This window comes from Gymnoscopelus braueri (genome assembly GCF_963280865.1).
Source record: "Gymnoscopelus braueri genome assembly, chromosome: 22".
Classification (NCBI taxonomy): Eukaryota; Metazoa; Chordata; class Actinopteri; order Myctophiformes; family Myctophidae; genus Gymnoscopelus; species Gymnoscopelus braueri.
In genome coordinates, this window is record NC_137624.1 from 10,425,019 (window position 1) to 10,449,487 (window position 24,469).

The 24,469-nt window shown below is 41.2% G+C and overlaps 2 protein-coding genes and 1 pseudogene across 3 annotated transcripts in view; 2 read left to right on the forward strand and 1 right to left on the reverse strand.

Moving 5' to 3' along the window:
* add1 (adducin 1 (alpha)) overlaps positions 1-24,469 on the forward strand; it is a 232,615-nt gene that overhangs the window by 141,773 nt on the left and 66,373 nt on the right. The gene's annotated exons all lie outside the window — the stretch shown is intronic.
* klf4 (Kruppel like factor 4) overlaps positions 1-24,469 on the forward strand; it is a 109,860-nt gene that overhangs the window by 46,548 nt on the left and 38,843 nt on the right. The gene's annotated exons all lie outside the window — the stretch shown is intronic.
* Positions 22,463-23,875, reverse strand: LOC308078818 (V-type proton ATPase subunit B-like; annotated as a pseudogene). The gene is made up of 2 exons: positions 23,864-23,875; positions 22,463-23,596 (listed from the first exon to the last, which is right to left on the reverse strand). The product of its transcript is annotated as a V-type proton ATPase subunit B-like (transcript).

Below are 24,469 nucleotides of genomic sequence, written 5' to 3' on the forward strand. Positions count from 1 at the left end.
CTCACACAGGACGAGGGACATGAGGGACATACCACACAAAAACATATAGCTCACAGGACGAGGGACATGAGGGACATACCACACAAAAACATATAGCTCACAGGACGAGGGACATGAGGGACATACCACACAAAGACATATAGCTCACACAGGACGAGGGACATGACGGACATACCGCACAAAAACATATAGCTCACACAGGACGAGGGACATGACGGACATACTGCACAAAAACATATAGCTCACACAGGACGAGGGACATGAGGGACATACCGCACAAAGACGTATAGCTCACACAGGACGAGGGACATGAGGGACATACAGTACCGCACAAAAACATATAGCTCACAGGACGAGGGACATGCCACACAAAAACATAGCTCACAGGACGAAGGACGTGCACACACAAACAGCCAAAGAATGTTGAGGACAGAAAGAGAGGGATTAAGATGGACAGATGGAGGAAGACAGATAGAGGGACAGTGACGGGACGGGGAGCAACATGTGAAGGTGTGTGAAAAAGTATTATTGAAAAAGAAAATCTTCCCATTCTTAAGACCCAGGATGACATTGAGCCATGGAAAACAGCTGACTGAACATAATGCATTAGGCAGCAGGCATCTCACCTGCTGAGGTAGGGTGCGGTGATTCCTTGGCTACATTTTTTCCACTTAAACCCTTTTTCAAAATAGCCAAAAATAGATTATAGGCTATTCTCGATAGAAAATGTTTGAAAAGAAAATGTATTTTTTGGAAATGTCTCAAAAATGTACAAAACAAAATTTAAACTTTTGGAATATTTCCGCCTTTATTGACATGACCAAAACACGGACGCCATGTTGAAAGTGGTTAAAGAACTGAAATCACTGTATCATCATCTGTGTCCTGTTTTGGTGACAGGACATGAAAGTGATTCATCCACCCAAGACTTCAGAAACACTGAAAGCAACACTTCACTGTTTTCCCCAAAGATATCATGAGTCTCACAAGATTTTTTTATTTTGATTATTTAAAAAAATAAAATAAGATTGTCGACAACTCTCCAAATCACTTCTTAAGTCTAATTTTGTGGTTCTCTAGATCTCTAGATGTTTGTCTGTCATATAGTGTTTTACATCATTAAATAATAGTTCAAAGAGGTCTAGCTGATCCAACTGGGAATCTTTTATGATTAGTTATGATACCAGAAACATGAAACAGCAAAAATCCTCAGTGTTAACTCTGAGTGTACAAACCAAATGGGTCCATTGTGTTACATTTTGTTCCCTCTTGTAGTTAAATGAACACAGTTTTAGCATTCATGCAGTTGCTGGTGACGCTAATCTTAATGCAACTCAATATCATTAAAAGGTTTCTCAAATTGATTATAGTACATACTGTATCATATACCATATTACATATGTATATGCAGCACATGTGCTTCATGATTTAGTATTTCTTTTTCCTTTTTGATTAACTAAAATGTCTCGAGTTTATGACAAAATGGTTTGGTTTCACAAAAATGGTGAACATTGGTGGTAAAAGCACTGAAGCAGTGGTATAATTCCTTTTCAGACAACAGAAACATTACTCATTAGAGTATGAGGTAATCCTTTCTGAAAGTAACTAAGTAGAAAAGATAGTGCCGGTTTGAGCTCTAAACTCAAGGCTTACTTGTGTGAAGACAGGTGCGAGAGGCCAGCATGAAAGTACATAAACAACAAGATAGGCTCCCACACTGACAAACAAATATTGAGGCTTGTTGGAAGCAAAAATATAGTCTTTTACTTTCAAAAGTGTAACAAGTGACATGGTGAAATAAAGTGACACAGAGAATGGACGTTTTGGTCCTCAGACCATCATCACAATGTTGCAGAGTGTCGCCCCCCAAGACCAAGCTTCGTGCCATGGGCGACGGAACCTTCTGCTTCACTGCCCCACGTCTATGGAATAACCTCCCCGACCACTTGAAAGCCCACCGTACTGACGCTTTTAAAAATGGACTAAAAACATACCTTTTTAACAAAGCATTTTCTTATTTTTTTCCTTAAGTCTTGTTTTTCTATGCCTTGAATTTAATTAGACCCTACTTTTTTACCCCAAGTAGGGTCTTATGTTGTTGTCGTTGTTTTTTTTGCCCTTGCTATTTTTATGCCATTGTTTTTAAACCCTGTAGCACTTTGAGATTTGTAAAAATGTAAAGTGCGTTATTCTCCCACCACTGGTGACCTACTGACCGTATACTCATCTTTATCAGTTTGTTTACCAAACAGTACAGGAAGTCTACAATCATAAATCCCATTTCAGTATTATTTATATTATGGCATTTATATTACCTGGCAGTGAAATAAAGGGATTATATTTTCTACCACAGGAGTGTAATGAAAAGCATACTGCAGCTTGAAAACATATAAGTTATGTTTGTTTTTCCTTCCTCAATGACGCCTTGTAAAAATGTTACGTGATTTCTTTTTTTTGTCTCCTCACTTTCTCTTCCATTTCCTCATCTCTGATGGTGTCACACACACACTGTGGTGAGCCTCTCTGGCAGCCCCCCCCCCCCCCCCCCCCCCCACACACACACACACACACACACACACACACACACACACACACACACACACACACACACACACACATGCTCCTTTAATAGTGGTTGATTGGTACTAACATTACACATCGTTGATGTCGGGCAGAAACCTTGTATGTCCATTTTTCAACTTTTTATGTTTTTTCGTAAATTAATGACCTACATTAAGTCGTACCTGAGTGTCAGACAAAAGTTGCAAAAATAGCCGATCTACAAGCTCACAAACGCGTCACATTGTGAGTATTTACAAGAGCTTGTGACTAAATAATAACTGCATTGGATCCACTGGAACACACATTCTTTTTTTCCATTTGCTGAAAAAGTAACCGTTTTGGACATACAAGGTTTCCGCCCGTCCGCGACAACATATTTTTCTCATCAGCGTCTTATCGAGTTGCCGTGCGACAGTGTCACTGTGTTGATGAAGTGCTGGAACAGAACTGAAATGCACTCAATGCATTAATGTTCTGTACTCAGTGTTAATGTTTACATCATGCTGATGGCTTACACAGGTGCCAGCAGGGTTCTGGACTTGTTTGGTATTGCATTTATTATTATGCTATATATTTATTTGACATTTTTACGGCGTGGCTCTATGAGAGCTAGCCGCCTGTAAGGGCTGATCTCGCACACTGCTGGACTGATCAGCGCCACGTTGCAAGTAGGCTAACTGAGTAGGCTACTGGCCTACTAAGTTACTGTGATTCGCTTTTAATTGTGGCTAATAAATAGATAGATTTTTTCTCCTATTATCCACACTAGGAACAGGCACCGAACAGGCAACCCAATCAATGGGTAAGAGTCATTATACTACACTGGCAAGGACACAATGCCTGGCTTCTCACTGGCAAAAACTGCCGATTGTGTTTGTTGGAGCACCGGGCCACTCATTGATGGGTGGATGTTTTATCTCAACACGACCTGGTCACTCATAGATGGGTGAGCGTTTTACCTCAACACCACTCTGTGTTTAAGAGCTCTCACATCCACTATAAAAATAGGTGCAGGACAATTTGACCGATCACGGTAGGGAAAATGAACTTTTAACTAAGTTTACTGTCAAAGTAAACTTCTCCCAGTCCAACCCAGTCAAAGTTTATTAACGTTTCGACAAGCAAGTCTTCTTAAAAATTAGTGTTTTACCACCCATCGAACACTGACATTTTCAGATTCAAATAATTCAGCGACTGACACCGTCATATGACAGACTATAAATTAAGCATTAGTATTCTTTATGACGCAAGTCACTTTTTCACCTATGACCTCAAAGATTAAAACGTGTACATCATAATAACAGCATTACTGTATGTTAATTGCACAGAAGGTATGATGACTAAAGGTGACACGTGATGTCAGGAATCTACTGGTTTAAGATGTGGTGATGACTGTCACATCATTACAGGGCTCTTATTGAAACCATATTCCTCTCAGCAGTTGAGACACTTTCAATTTGAAGATCATTGAACCACAGCAACTGTCATAGTGGATAATTGGTAGATATGAGGCATGATTTACAAAAGTTGGATTCTAGGACAGCTACGGCACATTCATAGAACACAAATGGAAGTGATTAATGAATGTATGATTGGATATTTGTATTCAGCATTTGATCAGTAAAACCTCAAAGGGTGTCATCACTTGTTTCCTTATTTTTGAACTGCTTGCTTGTGTCCTTCCCCTCCACGGAAATGATCTTGGTACAGGGATTTGTTACCTCTGTATTTGGTTATCTTGCAGACTGTCTTGCAGATTGAAGTTTCACTGATCCGTGTCGCACATTTGTGACAGGATTAGAGAATGTTCTGTAAGTCACGGCCATGTTTAATTATATTTCAAAATTGTAGATCGTAAGCTTTCAAATGATATGTTGTCATATGTTGAAATCTGAAAATAGTTGAATAAGATTATACTTATTTATATACAAATCCGTGTTATCTCACACCTCACAGCAGAACTAGTTTAACCACTTAAACCCATATGCTGTACTGTGCCCCTTCCTTTTTTCCCCATACACCAAATGTCTTAGCACTGATACAAGCTCAGAACGCATTGCGACGTGTTGTGGGCTTGTATATTTTTGTCAAATGCTCGCCTATTACGGCTATTATGCCCGGAATAGGGATGCTAGGGTTCATGTGGTCATGGACTCAAATTACAGTGTAAGTCTTTTGTGATCCTAAAACCGCTGTTTGTTATATTTAGTAGATTCCTCAACATTTAAACACAAAAAATATATATATATTTCCTTGATTTGCACGATTTCACGTTTGCTTACTTGCAGCACATTCTACCAGACCGTGTCACATTTATCCATCCGTCCAACTTCAGCTGCCAACGTCCTTGTTTTTCTTGGAGAACCGCAGGATTTTAAACCGTAAACAAATGTTACTATTCTGTAAGCCATTAAGGCAGTGAGGATATCACCAAACAAGATCTGACTGTTTCCATAATGCCCAGGCAGAGAAGCAGAATACACTTCTCCTTCACAATGTTCATGAACGGAGCTGTCATTGTTCTGCTACCATTTTGTCCCAATTCAAGAGCAGTGGTGGACGCGCATACCACGTACCTTGATAATCCAGCTTGACAGCATGACGCGGGTTGGACTCCCGATCCCGACGACCTTTGCTGTGTGTCACCCCCATCTCTCTCCCCATTTTTTCCTATCAATAAAGGCAGGAAAAGCCCCTAAACATATCTTAAAAAAAAAAAAAAAAAAAATACAAGTAAAACTCCTGTATTCAAATACTCTGTTACAAGTAAAACTCCTGTATTAAAAATGTTATTTGAGTAAAAGTACAAAAGTATTGGTATCAATATATACTTGCAGTACCAAAGTAGAAGGACTCAAAAATAGCAGATCAAAGGGGAGCTTGTAGAAAATAGTGCTTAAGTGGTTAATGTATGTTTTGTATTCATAATCTAAATTTGCAAAGTATAACTAAAGCTGTCCCAATAATTATAGTGGAGTAAAAAGTTTGCCTCGCCACGCACGCACACACGACGCACACACGCAGGCACACACACGCACACGCACACACACACGCACACGAACACACACACACACCTGCTGAAATCTCAAAACTGTCAACACCCTGTAGACTTTATTTTGGCTTAGAATAGTGTTTTTGCTGCTTGTTTGGCCACTCACCAGGATTAATAGCAGTAGTTGTGTTTTGTTTTTCCAGTTTGTTTTGTTTTTCTGTGGTTTACTTGCTCAGAGACAAAACGGGAGATGAGAATAGCAAGTCCGTTTTTTTTTCAGTAATGACCATTACCACTAATGTGCTGTCACTGGTTTTGATTAAGTGGATTGTTATGAAATAATTGCAGGTTATTAGGAATTAGTAATGTTTCCTTCAAAATGCAATAAATCACTTTCTCAATCTTATTGGACAAGATCTTTTATGTTGTCATTATGAATAATTTTTAAACCATCAGCATCATTGTGCAGAAACAGAGGAATCCTAGGGGAACAGTGACTGGCCACAACCAATTTGTTTGTGACAATGGGGAAAGAACATTATATCATTATAGCAATCATGATTTCACTTCAGTGGTAGCTCAGAGATTTTATAATGGTGTTTTGAATAGCAAACCTATGTGTGATGAGGAGCTATCCTTTATCTGGCTGTAAGGGTCCAGTAATGGCTGGATCTCACGCCTGAAATTTTGTGAGTTTGCAAATGAGTAATGAACTAGTTTCACCGGCCCACATCGAATAATTAATCTTCCTTTTATATCATATTGAGGTAGTGGCTGTACTGAGCTGTACTGAGCTAGTTAGTGGCTGTACTGAAGTAAATGAGTTGGTGGCTGTACTGACCTAGTTAGTGGCTGTACTGAAGTAAATGAGTTGGTGGCTGTACTGACCTAGTTAGTGGCTGTACTGAAGTAAAGTGGCTGTACTGACCTAGTTAAGTGGCTGTACTGACCTAGCTAATGGCTGTACTGACCTAGTTAGTGGCTGTACTGAACTAGTTAGTGGCTGTACTGAAGTTAAGTGGCTGTACTGACCTAGTTATAGGCAGGACACAGGCCTTGATTCACAGAACTTTACTGAAGGTTTAAAATCAGATTTTGGGTGTGGGAATTAGTTAGTACTAATAGAATTTAGAAATCAATTTAACTTCAATATAACTTTAAAACAATTTACCTAACTGTTACATAGCTCAATAAAGCAAGCTACTATCAATAACACATTGCAATATACTTTATGTTGACTCTTTAAACACATTATAAAACAAGTTTCAGTATACAGTAGTGTACGTACTGTATGGTGTGATTATGATGGCATAGTTCTGAATAAGTATAGTGAAATTATAATATTATGATCAGAGACTGGTTGGCATCTTCTTGACATATACACATGAAGTATACACAGTATACATATCAAGTATATACAGAAGTGTAAGATTAAGCATTCAGTAAGCATTCAAAGATGCTTTTTTGCATTGAGGGCCCACACAACGGCTCTATAAGAATAAATCCATAATAAGTGTGTGCATGTTTTTCAGATCCATTAAGCATAGGCTACATTACTGGTTTCTTAAGCCCTTGTGAGCTTGTAGATCTGCTATTTTTGTTGTGCAATGCTGTTGTACGACAGAGTATAACATGAGACATTATGGCTTGGTAGCAGTCATTCTGGACATACCTGGGTAAAGACGCATAGCATGTCAGTTTCCACAAGCGCAGCTAATCCTTTTACTTCTTAATAACCATGAATGCCAACAAAATATTCCAGCTTCACCTCATTAAAAACGGGAATTCAATATTTGACCTATTCTCAGTAGCCAATCTTGGTATAATTCAATTACCTTGCAAGATGGAAATAACATGCACAGTACCTACATGTACATGAAGCTTTTTTCAGAAAGAAATTATGTGAAGAAATATCCTTAAAGCTACCTTACTTTCTGTTAACAGTCTGAGACTGTGTTTTGGCCTATTACAGTGCACCGCTACTTTTAAATTAATTACATTTGAAGGTCTTCTTGGCAACTACATCACAGCTGTTTTAGTTTATTTGCACATAATTAAAAACACAACATAGGTTGTTGTTTTCTTTACTGTCAAACTCAGAGTGTACAAATGGAACAATGTGGACACATAAGGGTCAGTTTGGTTCCATTTATACAAGAAGAAACGACGGAGGGTCGCAGTCAGTTTACTTAGCATCTGTTTACTTGTTTTTATTGTTTTTGTCCATCCAGCCTTCATCAGAGTTAAATGAACACTGTGTAGATAGAGACGTATTATCCCAGTGTAGAGAGCTCTCATGAACGCATAATTGAAAACAGTATTATAATGTGATACTTTTATCAACTAAACTAACAGCTATGAAACAAAATACTACTGTTTTCAGGAATAAGTCCACAGTGTAGAATGGCATGGGTAATGGGGTGACTCGAGGCATTAAACTAAACAAATACTAATCATGAAGCTTAATAATGCATGCAAATGAAAAGGTAACCTCTGGGGTTTGTCTTGCTTGGACCGTTTGTTGATGATGTAAGATTATAGTTGTTGTTTGGAGCCTAGCCCCTATTGCCACAATATCCAGGAGTGTGTGTATGTGTGTGTGTGTGTGAGTGGGAAAGAGAGAGAGAGACATGTGCGTGCATGTGTGTGTGCGTACGTGCGTGCGTATGTCCCAAACCCCAGAGTGACAGCATTCCTAACTGAAGCCAGATCTAAGAGTTGCCAAAATTCTTCTTAATGGTTTACGCGTGACGTCAGAATGTTGCAGCCAGAGCATGCAGTTTGTATGTGTAACTCAAACCAGCACATCTATTATCCTCTTCTGCAGCCATTCCCAACCTGTGGGCCGGGGACCGCTGGTGGACCGTGAGGAGCCCTCAGATAATTGGCAAAACGCTGAGAACGCTGAGAATAATTCTTAACGTATAGAAATATGGCACTGATCAGTCTATTAAAGCACAAGAAATATTGCACTAATCAGTCCAGTTTGCGAGATTAGCTCTGGACTTACATATAGACACACACGCATGCTGCACACACACACACACACACACACACACACACACACACACACACACACACACACACACACACACACACACACACACACACACACACACACACACACACACACACACACACACACACACACAGAGAGAGATACAGACAGAGAGCTGAGGATTGTTATTAGTGTTTTCTATCAGACACACATGGTTTAGATGTGGTGAGGTCAGGGGTCATCATACATCTTAATGAGCCTATAATGAGTATCAGTATGAACTGTGACATCCACCATCTCTCCTATAGGCTCCAATCTCTCTCCAGCCCTTTTACTCTCCACTTCTTATTAAAAGTTACATTAATAAAATATTCTTGACTTTTCTCAAGAAAGTCCCCGTCCTGAATTATTTATCCTCTATCATTCTCTGAATGGTCTCTCCTTGTAACTTTCGAGTCCTGTATAATCATGCTCCACAAACATTGCATCTTTCCTGTTTCGAGACTTAACATTAACTCCAAAAACAGTGTTGCCGTGAGTAGCTAGGCTCATATCTACCTCATACTGTACCTCCAGAAGGCACTGATGTCGTTATTCATTCATCTTTCTATCCCCATATACTGTACTTTCCTTTTGTAAGCTTTCATTTATCTCAACATTAAATGCATACAAGCAAAACGAATATTAAAGCCTGATTTATTAGTAGAGTGGGAAGAAGGGGGCATCATGCACCCCCCGGAAATATACTTCTAATCAGTGTTTCTAGATTGGACAAAATGCATACAAAATGATGAGCTATGTCAAAATGTCCCTTATGCCATTTATATGCGAATAAATAATATATTTTGATTCTTGGGGTTCCTAGAAAGTCAAATGGAAACGGGTATAATTTGGCATTAACTTTGAAAGGTGATCTAAGAGTCTGCACATGTTTGTGATGTCCAGAAATTATCATGTAAAGTAAAGAATATCAAAACAATGGTCACAGATTTAATAGCAATAAGCTGCATAGTTCACATAAAATATATGAAAACAAGAAATGATTACCAAGTATAATACAAACAAAATTAACACTAATGACACTAGTCTTGATGGTGCCAATAGTCCCGGCATCCTCCATGACACAGACGTTTGTAACCATGTTAATTGAAGGATCTCCATCTTCCTCCTCATCATTGATGCCCAGTTTGCCCACCAGCAAAATCTCTTGTCAGCCCCAGAGAAGGCACGGAACCCTGGTAAGGCTGCAGTCATCCCCTTACGTGTCTTGTTCCCCACACCAATGATGAAGTATAGGTACAGTAGGTGTCCTTGCATAGCTGATGGTACCATCGGATTGCACATGCTCATATTGGCCAATTTACATTTTTCCAGTTTTTCACGTCTTCTTAACTTTGATTGGCTCCCATGAAGTGTCCCAGAGTAGGTGGGTTGGAAGTAATTCAGAGGGGTTAGTATGACCACATTGATTTTTGCTTGTTGGTAAGCAATTATTTTGCAGATATCAAAACAAGTTGGCATAATAATAAAATTTGATTATATTGCAATGGCTGCACTCATTTGCACACCAGCGTGCCACAGGTACATGTGATCACTTTAAGAATAGTTTCATTGTGATCCTTGACCTTCAAAACATAGGTTTAGACACCAGACTACAGGTTGTCGTACTATCTATGCTGATTAAGGTAAAATTATAATAATTTAGTCCCCTTAGTTGTTGTTGGGGTATTTGTCACTTGCACATTATGTGAAATTTGTCCGTTGCATTTACCCATCTTAACTGCGTGTGCTCCAATGCCTGTATTTTATTGAACTCTTTCATTAAGGAAAGGATTCCGCACAGTAACTATATTTCTTATTTGTGATGTATATACTATTCTTTTTTATAATGTGCTAATAAACTAAACTTAACTAAACTAAAATAAAATAAACTGTGTCACTTGCCCAAAATAGCAGATCTCTAAGATCACAACGCGTCAGCTATTACCGCTGATCGACGTATATACAACATGCATGACATGGAAACACTGACGATTAAAAAAAGCAACTCAAAGTAATCCAGATTGCTTCCCTTTTGTGCGAGCTCTTTTCTGACTGCCTCCCATCAAAAGGTGGAACAGGGGTCATTGTCACGGCCTTTTGGAAGGAGACAAGGATAAGATATAAGGGCACCGGAGAGGACTGCTGACACTCATCCAGATTGGGACAAGCAAACATGACACCCTCAGGAGAAACAAGTCCACCAGGCCGCCCCCAAAACTCTGTATGCTCAGCAAATGTGATTAGCGGTCAATTAGGAGAGGAACATTTTGACACGTGTCTTACATTTGGTGCGAGGACGAACGGGTTGTCATGAGAGAAGGTCAGGGGAGATCAGATTTACGGTTTCAGATTGTTGATGGTAAAATGCACGGGTATTGGTGCAAATAAGGAACAGACGGGAATTTGATGCATATTGAGGTGCAGAATTCCTGGTTTAAAGGTGCTGTAAGTGATATTCTTTATTTCAAAACAAAAAATAACGTTGTTTTGTTTTAAGCAGTTAAAGCTCTATTCTGATAGTAATCCTTGCTATAAGTGTTTGTTCAATAACAGTGGTCTCCCTGTCTCTCCAGCTCTTTACTAAAAAGGTGAATCACCAATTGTATTGAATTGGGAGAGAGAACCCTATCAGCTTCAAGTTTTATAGTGATCCAATTCTAAACTTCATAATAAGTTTCATTGCTTCCGATTTCACTTGTTTATGAGACCTCTCTCCTAATTAGATGAATACTATCAGAATATAGAGCTATCTAACACTTATTTTAATCAGCTGCACCCCAGTTACCTTTAAAGCATGTAAGATTTACTGTATCTATGCGTCTCAAATCTATTGTGCTAATTCAAAAGGACCGAGAGCATTCTGACTGAATTGTAGTTTTCAGTCAAGACCCTGGGTTTCCGTAAAGCCCTTGAACAGTTTGATAATCATCATTAAAATAATTCCATTTGAAGCCAATCAAAGACAGACCGTCTTAAGTTATTACTGGGCTTATTTGGACAATTCAGGGAACCACTAGGTTTACATTTTCTTGGGAAGCTGTCCATAACATTGTAAATCCCATGCAGCGAGAAAGCAAGTACACCTATAACACCAACATTACCTCACATCTCTCTACATTTCTGTGTCCGCGGAGCCAACAATATGTCGTGGTTTCCTACGTCACTGGATCTCTCTGTGAAACCGCTAAAGCAGAGCTGGAAGTCTTGTTTTGGTAAACACTGCTCTAGAAACCGGCCCAATCACAATGTGGCTCCGTGTCTGCTGCCAGAATTAATATGAGGTTAATGACATGGTTTGGCTACTTGCCTGGTACTATTGATCAAATGTGGGTTCCTCCACTTTATTGCCATAATGTAAAACATTCACTGCTGCAGATTTTTTTTTTACAGTTTGGAGAATGGCTGCAGACTTTATGTCGAATGTTCTGTTCGCTATAGCTACGAGGCTTGCTGAATGCATATCACAGCATATCAAGATCATCAGATTGACATGCATTACCTCTGGGCACCATTTAGTACGGTGTTTCCCAAACCTTTTAATTTCAATTACGACCCCCAGTTTGGTAATGCAATAGGCCACGGACCCCCATTTGATATCTCTAGGACGCAAACAGGGCAGGAATTTCAGGGAGGCCACGAAGGCCATGGCCATCGTTACCCCTCAGATTGGCCTTGTGCCCCTCAAAAAATGGCTGACTGTACCACTTTCTCCCCTGTCTCTTTCTTGTCAATATGTAGACACCAGATTCTGAATTCTTAACTCCCCTGAATCCCCATCTTTAAACCAATCCAGTAACTTTGATTGGTGCAGGGCTGATCATGGATACCATCATTTATTTAGTTCACTGCAGATAATCTACATATTACATTTAAAATCATCCTTAACCCTTAAATTAAATTAATTATTTCAATGGACTAAAATCTTTAAAAGAAAAGTTTTATTTGATGGCCTTCCTGCCCTGGCATTTGGCCTTTGTGCCCTCAACAAATGGACAACACCAAAGGCCATGTGGCCTTGCCCTTACAAAATTCCAGGCCAGGACGCAAATCTATACTGTAAAGACCTAACTCTGAGAGTATACAAACACTCTCAGGGTTACATATCGTTTGCCTCATAGCATTTTGCCTACGTAATTTTTTGGTCAAATTGACATTTCTGCCTAACTCTACTCTCCTAACACTGCTGCTTCATTGTGCCTTATTGCCTATGTCCTCAGCCTATCAGAATGCTTCCACATTCCATCACTTTCTGCCTCAAGTCATTTTAAATCAACTTTTTGACTTAGTCAGAAATAACAGCAGTGTTAGGAGAGTAGAGTTTGGCAGAAATAAATAAAAGCAGTTAAACATGACTTGATTTTTCATTTGTTCTTTTCTGAAAACCTTAAAAATATGACTTATATTATGCTAATATATGAGGCTAACGATATCCGTAACTCCGAAAAATTCAAAAAATAGCTAAAGTAGCAGATTGACAAGCTCAAAAGTTTCGAGCTGCTACTTTTGATGCTTTTGTGTGACACTGTAGTATGATCAAGTAGGGCGTTCATTTAACGAAAAAAACACAAAAAGTGAAAATATGGAGATAACAGGTTTCTGCCCGACAACAACAATATGGAATATCTTGCATCAAACCTCCATATAAAAGGCCGTGACCACGCGACCCGGTTGATTCAAACAGCTTGAGAATAGCAGAAAGCAGATACAGTGTATATCAGTTGATCTCTAGCGGTATTTGGCTTTGCGTACATATAGTGAAAGTGAACAGTATGCAACATCTGGAGGTGATCTATAGGGAACGACAACATGATGTTAGCACTAAGGCCTGACAGCCAGCGGGACGGAGAGAGGCCCCCAAAGGACAGGCTGGATTACTCGCGCTGAATGGAAACCGGGGGATTATCTATCATAACATAAACATAATCAGCCCCATCATTCAATCTTCATAGAGCATCAGAGACACTTTGAAAGCACTTTGTCGCTGGCATTCCTACTGTGACACATTTGGACACTTTTGCCGCGCACGCTTTGCAGTATTCAGCTTTACTTCCTAGCATTCCCTGACCTTTTTGAGTGGTGCTAGCCACTCCAAGGAGTGACTTTGTCCTGGTGTGTGTCTGTGTGTCTGTGTGTCCGTCCGTCCGTCCGTATGAGCCTCAACAGCTGCGGCTGATTGCAACACAAAGATGCAACCAGTTACACTAATTATACACACACACGCACACGCACACACACACACACACACACACACACTTACACACAACACACACTTTTGAGTAAAAATACTTAAAATGAGTAAAAATACTTAAAATGAGTAAAAATACTTAAAATGAGTAAAAATACTTAAATATTACTAAAGACATTTTAAAGTTCCTAAACTGAGTAAAAAATACTTAAAATGAGTAAAAATACTTAAAATGAGTAAAAATACTTAAAAGATGTTAAAATGAGTAAAAACACGTAAAAATCAGTAAAAACATTTTAAAGTACTTAAAATGAGTAAAAATACTTTGAAGTCATCAAAGTCTGTAAAAAGTAACTAACGAAATGAACTCATGAAAGGCACCACTCTCTTCACATTGGGTGTGATTTTTTGAGCTCCGGACCACTTGCATATTTCGAACAATCCTCAAGGACCACCTCACTCCAACTCCCCACAACAACGTGTATGTATTTAATGTAAAGTGTATTCATATTTAAGATTAATGATCTGTAAGTCGGATTTATACTTAGTTGGACACCGCTGTCGCACACCGAAACAAGCTCCCAATGTGCCGTGCTGCCATGCGTTGTGAGCTTGTAGATCTGCAATTTGCGCGACACTACACGCAAGAAAGTATGTCAAGACAGTCATTCTTTCAACCTTTGGTCTCACACCACATCTGTCTTACAATTGATGCACTTGAAATGTTACTTAAACATATTTTTTATACATTTAACAAAGGTGCAATATATTGTATTAAGTGAAAGGTACATTTTTTACTTTATTTGTCCATATGCCTTAAGTTACATGACAAACGTTTCGGCTACCCAGGCTTCATCACACTGATGAAGGCATATGGAGAAATAAAAGGAGAAAAAAAAACCTTTTCATTCTGTGTGTGATATATTGTATGAAGACAACGCATACAACACGGTGGTAACAGAAACAAGTTGACAATATATTTTATTAAAACATTTCCCCATGGACCACCTGTAATCATGCCGCGGACCACTGTAAACCCTGCACTGGACTGTAGATCAAACCCATTCAGTCCTGGAACGCATCTGTGTCATTTTAGATTTTAGCCGATAACCGTCATTTTATATTAGGCTATTCAAAAATAGCAGATCTACAAGCTCATAGGGCGGCACCGAGTGCCGCGCTATGAGCTTATAGATCTGCTATTTTTGAAAGATCTTGAACATTTGTGCAAATCTTTGAATATATACATCTTTTAAAGCAAACATTTGTAACTCAAATCTTTGGGTCTGGGGGGTCCCTGGAACAAAATATTTTGAGATGGGGGTCAGCGGCCAAATACATATCATTTTGGGGGTCCTTGACATGAAAAAGTTTGAGCGCCACTGACATTATAGCAACATACGGTTTTCAGAAAACTGTTTTAGAAGACATCTGTAGATTGAATGGGTTAAAATGGTGTCAGTGAACAGCGTAATAGAGTGTGTTGTTCGGTGCCACATACAGACCATGGAGTGCTTCAGAGCCCAGGAATCCGTGCAGCTGACACAAGGAGCTACAAGATGACGCAACAGCGAGAGCTAGCTGAGCCGCTGCCATGGGGTTTGAGGTTGCAGCACGCTCTGGCCTACCGCCCTCACTGATCCTCTCTCTCTCTCTCTCTCTCTCTCCCTCCCTGAGTCACTTTATTATGGCGTGGCTCCTTGGAGGCCAGCCGTCTGGAAGAGGGTCTATGCGTGTTTGTGTGTGTGTGTGTGTGTGTGTGGGGGGGGGGGGGGTCTTTGGTGGCTTTGGGGTTCATAGTGCATTTAACCTTTTAGTTGAAGTTTAATCGTGTCTATCTATCTAACTCTAATTCTAATTGACTTCAATAGACTAATCACTACCTACAAAGCCGTCAACAACCAGGCCCCCCGCTACCTCTCTGAACTCATCCAACGCCACGCTCCCCTCCCACTCCCTCAGGTCAGGTGATGCCAACCTCCTGGACACCCGCAGGACAAATGAGCGAACCTGGGGTGACAGGGCCTTCTCGGTGGCCATCCCCCCCCCCCTCACTGTGGAACTCACTGTCAGCTCACATCAGAGCTGCACCCACCCTCGTTTAGAACCACACTCAAAACCCACCTTTGCAGACTTGCATTCCCTACATAAATCCCAACCCCCCTTTGTTTACCTTTCTTTTATATATTTTTGTAACCTTTTTAACAATTTTTTCCTGATAAAGTTGTTTTTATCTTGTTTCTGTAAAGCGACTTCAAGTATCTATCTATCTATCTATCTTAAGTAATGCTGTCATGATAGCACATCTCCTTTCGTGTATCGTCGTATGTCCAGCTCAGTGTCGTGCAGCCACGCCCTCGTCTCTGGTCCCACTAGGAAGAGGCCGGCCTCTGAAGGTGGTCCGTACAGGGGACAGACAGGTGGTGATTATGTGGTGGGCAGTCCGCTCAGGCTCGCCTCACTCGCATGCTGCGCTGTCTGCCAGGCCCCACTTCTTCATGGACGATTTGCAGCAGCCGACACCAGTACGTAGGCGCTTCAGCAGGGCCCATCGCCGGGGTGGTACTGACGTCATAGTACTGACATCATAGGTTGACTGACATCATAGACGGGCCACATGACGTCCAAGCTCCACATGGCAGCCACTCTGTTATTAGACCCTGTCTTGTTCCTTGTTTATTAGCATTTTCACTTGGCTCTTTCTGTCTCTTTCACTGGCAGTATATTATTTATTCTGCGTCTGGCAGCAGGTATAGCGTCTACCTGATACCTACTCACTATGTTCCAGAGAGCTTTAGCTTCTCCACAGAACACTTCATGAACAGCACTTGGTTCTCAAACCTTTTAATTTCATAACACCCCCATAACTCTCGGTGTTACAGATCTGTAAGGGTCCATTTGGAACCCCCTCAAGGAACCCTGAGGGTCCCTGGACCCTACTTTGAGAACCACTGCTTTAGATGAACCAGAGCTGTTTCCATTTATTACACTGTCAGTGATACGTATCATCTGTAGTCATCTGTCACCAAGGAGCTTAGGGTGGCAACCGTTCAGACGTGTGCGCGGCCATTCATAAAGTGATGCTGTTCTGTTCCTAATTCTTGCTTGACAGTCTCATATGTATCTCATATCCAGAGCATGAATGTCTCTATCGTTACAATAATACAATACAATGACTCACAAGTCTTGAAGAATAAAAAAGACCTACATGTACTACAGTATACTGTTAAAACATGTAGATAAAATTCTACATACACATTTAAAACATATTTTAACTGTTGTATTTGACAGTTGGTCATCAAGAAGATGGGACGAGAGAAAAATGCAATTTTAAGGGTTGCAATAGAGCTAGGTATGGGGGGAGGGGGGGGGGGTCATGTGAGACACAACATTTATGAGATTACTAACCAGGCAAAAAAAGTCGTACAGTAAAGGCAATTTACATGAATGAATGAAAGTGTAGTGTATCAGGGATCCTTGAGCGTGTTCCTGGAGGTCCCTAGCAAAATCAATTGATATAAATCTGTTAACCCTATCGGCTATTTGAAAATAGCAGATCTACAAACTCACAACACGTTGGGATTCGAGGCGTGTGTTGTGAGCTTGTTGATGCAAAAAGTTTGGAATATTTTGTATGGGAACACAAATCTGGTGGTCGCTGGCACGAAATATACTCAGACGGGGGTCCGCGGCCGAATACATATTATTTATATATATATTTTGTGGCCCTTGACCATAATTTTGTTTTTGAGAAGCACTGGTCTAGTTCAAGCTGTCGTCTAACCTCCCTCCTCTCTATTCCACTTGTCCTCCCCTCTTCTCCTCCTCCTCATGCCTTAACAAGCACTGTCATGGTAATATGTACTTCCCGGTTGAAATACTGAAAAACAAGACGAGAATCTGTCCAGGGAGCTTATTATGAACAGGGATAAGTAGCCAAAGAAAGCCAAACTCTGTCTGCCTCAGACTGTTTGAATTTAAAGCAATTGCGTCGATTAGCCTCTCCTCTCTGCTCCCTCTGCTTACAAGCGCACGCACGCACACAAGTTTGTATTACTATACTTGTGAGGACATCGTCATTTTCGAACGGCATCGAAAATAGCCGGAAAACAGCAGATCCACAAGCTCACAACGTGTCGCGCTGCGACACGTTGTGAGCTTGTAGATCGGCTGTTTTTCCGGTGCGCGACACTAGCGCGCCAACTGAGTATAAAAACTGGGCATAACTCCCAACCCCTAACCTCTAAACCTAAACCTCTAAATGTCTAACCCTAACGCCCAACTCGAATCTTTTTCCTAATTGTAAACCCCGAATCATATCTAACCATAAAACAACCGTTTCTCTTGTGAGGACCAGGAAAATTTACCCTCAGAATGTCTGTTTCTCAAATAATTCTGCTATACTTGTGGGGACATTTGGCCCTCACGAGTACAGTAATACAAGCACGCACGCACGCGTGCACACACACACACACACCCCCACACACCCCCACACACCCCCACACACACACACACACACACACACACACACACACACACACACACACACACACACACACACACACACACACACACACACACACACACACACTATAGGAAACATTACGACCCAGCTGCCTCCCGTCCAAATGGAGCCCAGCTCTGCCAGCAGATGATGATGATGATGATGATGATGATGATGTGATGAAGTTGCACTGGACAGCATGCCTTCACTGGTCCCATGATGACATCACAGACTGATGTCATTCAGACGGGTGTGGCGATTGGACAGGCAGCTGAGCGAGGTTTTGCCGCGCACGTGTGTGTGTGTGTGTGTGTGTGTGTGTGTGTGCGTGTGCGTGTGTGTGTGGGGGTGTACACACAGGCACGCATGTTAGGGCAGGGTGAAAGTATGCAGTGTCCTCTGGGGTTCTCAACTTCTCTGGAGTCAAGTCAGAGTTTTGGCTCTGTTACTTTGGAGGAGGAGGAGGAGTAGGAGGAGGAAGAAGGGGTGGTGGTGGTGCTTGTGTACAGATTAACCACATGAACCCTAGCCATAGGCGGCCGTAGCTATGTATCACCCGTTTCAATTGAAACGGGGCCCTGCCCTCAGTCACTGACGCACCGAACCTCGCAGATGCGCGTTACTGCCAGGGTCCCCACGGTCATGAAATTCCTGGAAATATTTTGAAATAGAAAAAAAAAAAATCCAGTACTGGAAAAGTTTGGGAATTGATCAAAGGTCCTGGAATTTATCAAGGGTCCTGGAAAAATATTTGGCTATGCATTGTTTTTGGCTATTGATTTTGTTAATACAAAACATTTTCATAAACATGTATAACATTACACGAAATATGTAACATAAGTAGTTTTTCGCCGAACGGGCTGTGTGATGGCATATATTATTTAAATAAAATAAGTCATACGGATGCCATAATGAGCTATTACTAAATTATTGCGCTGAATGATTGTTATATACAGTAGGCCTGGAAATTGGGCTAAATATTCTGGAAAAGTTTTGGAAAAGTTTTGGAAATTCATTGCTAAAAATGTGTGGGGACCCTGTACTGCGCACAGAGATGTGTTCAGAACCGTTTCCACCAGCAGCTTTTTCACAGCACATTTGTCGCTCGCAGAAAGCAGCCCAATAGACAAAAGTAGTCATATTTAAATCTTATCAGCATTATTCACATTACTGATAACTTCTCTATTGTCTCAAAGCCTGTATCAACAGAATATGTCATAGACGAGGGAAAGTATAAGTATAGTGACGAATCATCTTTGCCCATGTACAGTATCTAATAATAGAAGTGCAGGAGTAGCTTATCATATTCTAATGAATAAATAAAAATCCGCAAGATACACAGATTATTTTGTGCATGTCAGAAACAGTCTATCACGTGGAGTAAACAGCAAGTCAGATGTCAGGGCTCATTTAGATGAACCATCACATTCATTTTTGAAAGTGGCTCATGAAACCACAAACTGGGGTCAAATGCGCACCGTGCCAGCATGGATAGCTGGCGCGAGCTGGAAACTTGCGCGAGAACGCACAATGCAAATGTGGGGGACCCCGCAATAGCTCTTGAAACGGGCCCCCAGATCCCTAGAGTCTCTATTCTGGGGGTGAACATTAAGGCAAAAATATGATCTACAAGATCACAACGCGTCGGGTTGCTACGTGTTGTGAACTTGCAGCTATTTTCGGTGAAGAGATTTGGTGTAGAGGGGAAACGGTACAGACCTGGTATAGAGCCCTGGGGGACCTCAACGAAGTATAGTAGAGTAGGTGTTTTTAAAGGAGCACACCGGCCTTTTTGATATGTGGTTTTTTTTGTCACTCTTACTTTGACAGGATTTCATTCCTGAAAACCATTTTTTCCACACGACCACACCACAACTAAAAAGACAAAAGTGGTGAAAGATATCGTTGGGATTATTTTCAGAGTGAATTGATGAACGATAAAAACACAGTCATTCAAAATCCATCCGAAATTTACCAAGCATTTCAGTCACATTCAGCACATCACTATAGTTATGTATGCACAGCCCTTTAGACTGAGAATTGTACAAAAACTGGTTATCCAGCCTCTGACCTACTGTATATATCCTAGTAGTTTGCAATAACAGTAAACGTGAGTGCAAAGTGTAGCCTACATGTCCTGCCATCAGATGTGGACGTCACAGGAAACCTTTGAACACACTATGACCATGCAGAAAGGGAATCCACAACACACGCACACCTACAATCAGTGATGGAAGAAGTACTCACACGTTTTACTTCAGTAAAAGTATCAATACTGCAATGTAGATATACTCTGTTACAAGAAGTAGAAGTCCCGTATTCAAAATGTACTTGAGTAAAAGTACAAAAGTATCAACATCAAAATATACTTGTACTAAAAGTAAAATTACTCATTGTGCAGAATGTCCCATTTCACAAGTTCAAAATGTATACAAAATATTTTGAAATTTTCAAATGGTTGTGTTTTGTAATAATAATCCAAATCTACAAAGTAACTAGTAACTAAAGTTGTCATATATGTTGTAGTGGGGTAGAAGTAAAAAGTATTGAAAATTGTAAATACTGAACAAAGTAAAAAATACCTAAAAAAGTACAGTACTTGAGTACATGTACTTACAGTAGTTACTTTACACCACTGCCTACAATACACACACACACACACACACACACACTCACACTCACTCACTCACACACACACACACACACACACACACACACACACACACACACACACACACACACACACACACACACACACACTCACACTCACACTCACACGCACGCACGCACGCACGCATGCACACACACGTGTATGCAGTCACGTACACACACGTGTGTAATCCCATGCCATCTGTACCTGGACGCACAGTGATTGAGTAATCCAATATCCTTTAGTGTTCCCCCAAGTCCACCAATGGAGTTTCCTCAGGTCTCTCTCTCTCTCTCCCCCTCTCTCTCTATCTATCTCTCCCTCTCTCTCTCTCTGTCTGTTAGGAGAGCCTAGAGTTATTGGTTGGACTTTGGTTGGCCTCCACGGTAGAGCACTGGGCCACAAACCTCCTACGCAGTCCACAGCAGACACCAACACATATCAGCGCTTGTGGTAATATTTAAATTGATGTGTCGTCAAGGCAACCAAACAAACAGTCGCATTACGCGGCGCTATTACAAGGAACTATGTACTGTACCTTACGGGAATGCGTGTGACACCAGAGTTCAATGCAGAAACAATGACAAACAAATAACCTGGAAACCAATCCATGTTGGCCGCGATTGAAGGAGAGCAGTGGTGGACAAAGTGCTCAACCCCCAGTACTTTAGTCAAAGTATAAATACTCCTGGTCAAATATGACTCAAGTGCAAGTTGAGTCATACATGTATACATTGCGACACGTTGTGAGCTTGTACATCTTCTATTTTCACTATATTTGAAATAGGGCTTAAGCAAGGGATAATTGACGGGTAGCTGGTCATTATTGATATATAAATAATGACCGGCTACCCGTCAATTATCCTGCTTATTACATGGCTACTACTTAATAAATGAATTCATTTATAAATTGACCCAAAGTAACAACAAAACGAAGTATTTCCTTGCTTACGGCAATGAAAGTATTCCAAGTGTTGCGCTGGGCAGACACGGTCGCCTCGGAAAACAAGGAAGTGTTGATCAAATAGAACACATTTTGTTTTTCGTTACTGCATTGTCTATTTCACGCTTTAAATGTTTTCTAAAACATTCCTGCGAGCAATGTTTAGGTGTAAATGACATTGTGTGTTTGTTTGCATGGCTGTCATGTGGGATACGGCACAAAATCAAGCAGCGCAGATTGATATGAGCAGGTGCTCTGAGCCTTTGATTAGATAGCGGTCTGTTATTGAGCTCATTATCCAGAAATAACACACTACTGAATTCAGTGATTGACCAATCAGAATCAAGCATTCAACTAAGCCATGTAATAAGTGGTTATAATGTACTATCTGTTTCCCTTACTAGAAATGTAGTGGAATCAAAAGTACACCACTACTAACTTTGCACATATGAGGATACATATGTATCCTCTGGTAGATATGGTGTCTTGCCCCAGTTGACAACACTAGCTCCCCCTTCCTGGTACAGGTTTGTAGGGATGTGGAGGGTGAAATTGGAACCGGAGCATCCTCTCCACTAAGCAGACTTCAGTGGTGGGCGGCAGACTCCCTTGGGTAGAACTTAGCCAGGGTGCTCTGAGGAATCCTCTTCAGCATTTCTTTAGTGAAAATTCGTAGCAGCTGCTAGCCGATGTCCAGGATCTCGTACACTTTCCGGTTGTCGTACGGGCCCTGAGCAATGAAGTTCTTCTCAAACTTCTGCAGGAACTTGAGGTACAGCAGACCATCCGAAGAGAGGGCCTCCTCGCCTACAACAGCCTTCATAGCCTGGACGTCCTTACCAATGGCGTAGCAGGCGTATGGCTGGTTGGAGACATCGGCATTGGTCCTTCCTGGTCATGCCGTCACCAATGGCAGACTTCATCAGACGAGACAGCGACGGCAACACGTTGATAGGTGGGTAGATCTGTCTGTTATGCAGCCGTCTGTCGACGTAGACTTGTCCCTCGGTGATGTATCCGGTCAGGTCAGGAATTGGGTGGGTTGATGTCATCGTTTGGCATGGTGAAGATGGGGATCTGGGTGATGGAGCCGTTCCGGCCCTCAACTCGGCCGGCGCGCTCATAGATAGTGGCCAGGTCCGTGTACATGTAACCAGGAAAGCTGTGGCGGCCAGGCACCTCCTCCCTGCCAGCAGACACCTCTCTCAGAGCCTCGGCGTAGGAGCTCATGTCTGTCAGGATGACAAGGACGTGTTTCTCACACTGGTACGCCAGGTACTCGGCCATGGTCAGTGCCAGATGTGGGATGATGATGCGCTCGATGGTGGGGTCATTGGCTAGGTTCAAGAAGAGACAGACGTTTTCCATGGAGACGTTTTCCTCGAAATCAGATTTGAAGAAGCGGGCGGTCTCCATGCCGACCCCCATGGCTGCAAAGACGATGGCAAAGTTCTCGGTGCTGTAGTCCATCACATCCTTGGATTTCTGTACCAGACTGGGCAGCAATCTCATTGTTGGGCAGCCCAACGGCAGAGAAAATGGGGATCTTCTGTCCTCTGGCAATGCTTTTCATGCCGTCGATGGCAGAGATGCCAGTCTGGATCATTTCCTCAGGATAGATACGGCATTGAGCGTTGATAGGCTAGCCGATAATGTCCAGGTAGTCCTCAATCAGCACCATGGGCCCACGGTCAATAGGTTTGCCTGAGCCATTGAAAAACTATTGTTGCTATATCAGTGGTTCTCGAACTTTTTCACTATATGTATTAAAAGATTTGCACAAATGTTCAAGATTTTCCTTTCCGCAGAAATAGCAGATCTACAAGCTCGCCGCACACTATGAGCTTACAGTATATCTGCTATTTTTGAATAGCCACAGTTTAAAATAATGGTTATAGCTAAAATCTAAAATGACACAGATGCTTTCCCGGATTGAATGGGTTAAAGGTGATGCCAGGAGGAGTCGGGATCGAACCAGCCACTTTACTTCCTGTGCCATAGGCAGGGGATAGGAGGAACTATCAGCCTTAGTTGTGTGAACATGGCTGATATGATTGATGTGTTTGTTCTAACCCACAGTGCACTGGATTCCCCTGAATGCTCCACTATGAATTATTACTGGTGCTGTCAGTCAGGGAAGCTCTGTGGTGATTAATCATTATATTCCTGTCAGCAGCCCAACACTGTGCTCGTCACTCTGCTGACATTATGCTGATTCACACCAATTCATGGTTTGTTCCACCAGTGGTGGAAGAAGTACACAGATTTAGTTTTACTTAAGTAAAAGTAGCAATACCACGATATAAAAATACCCTGTTACAATTACAACGCCTGTATTCCAATCAAATTTTAAGTAAAAGTACCAAAGTAAATGTGCTTTAAGTCAGATAACTCACAAATAGTTTTAGAACAATAATAACAAGTGTGAATATTATATTTGGTATTCAGCAAAATTAGAAGACAACCATTTAAGAGTGGGTGATGTTATACATCTATATACTGTAGTACATCTATAGTACAATAGTTGCCTCTGAGGTGTAATGGAGTAGAATAATAAAGTATTGAAAAATAAAAGTAAAAGTACCTCAGACGT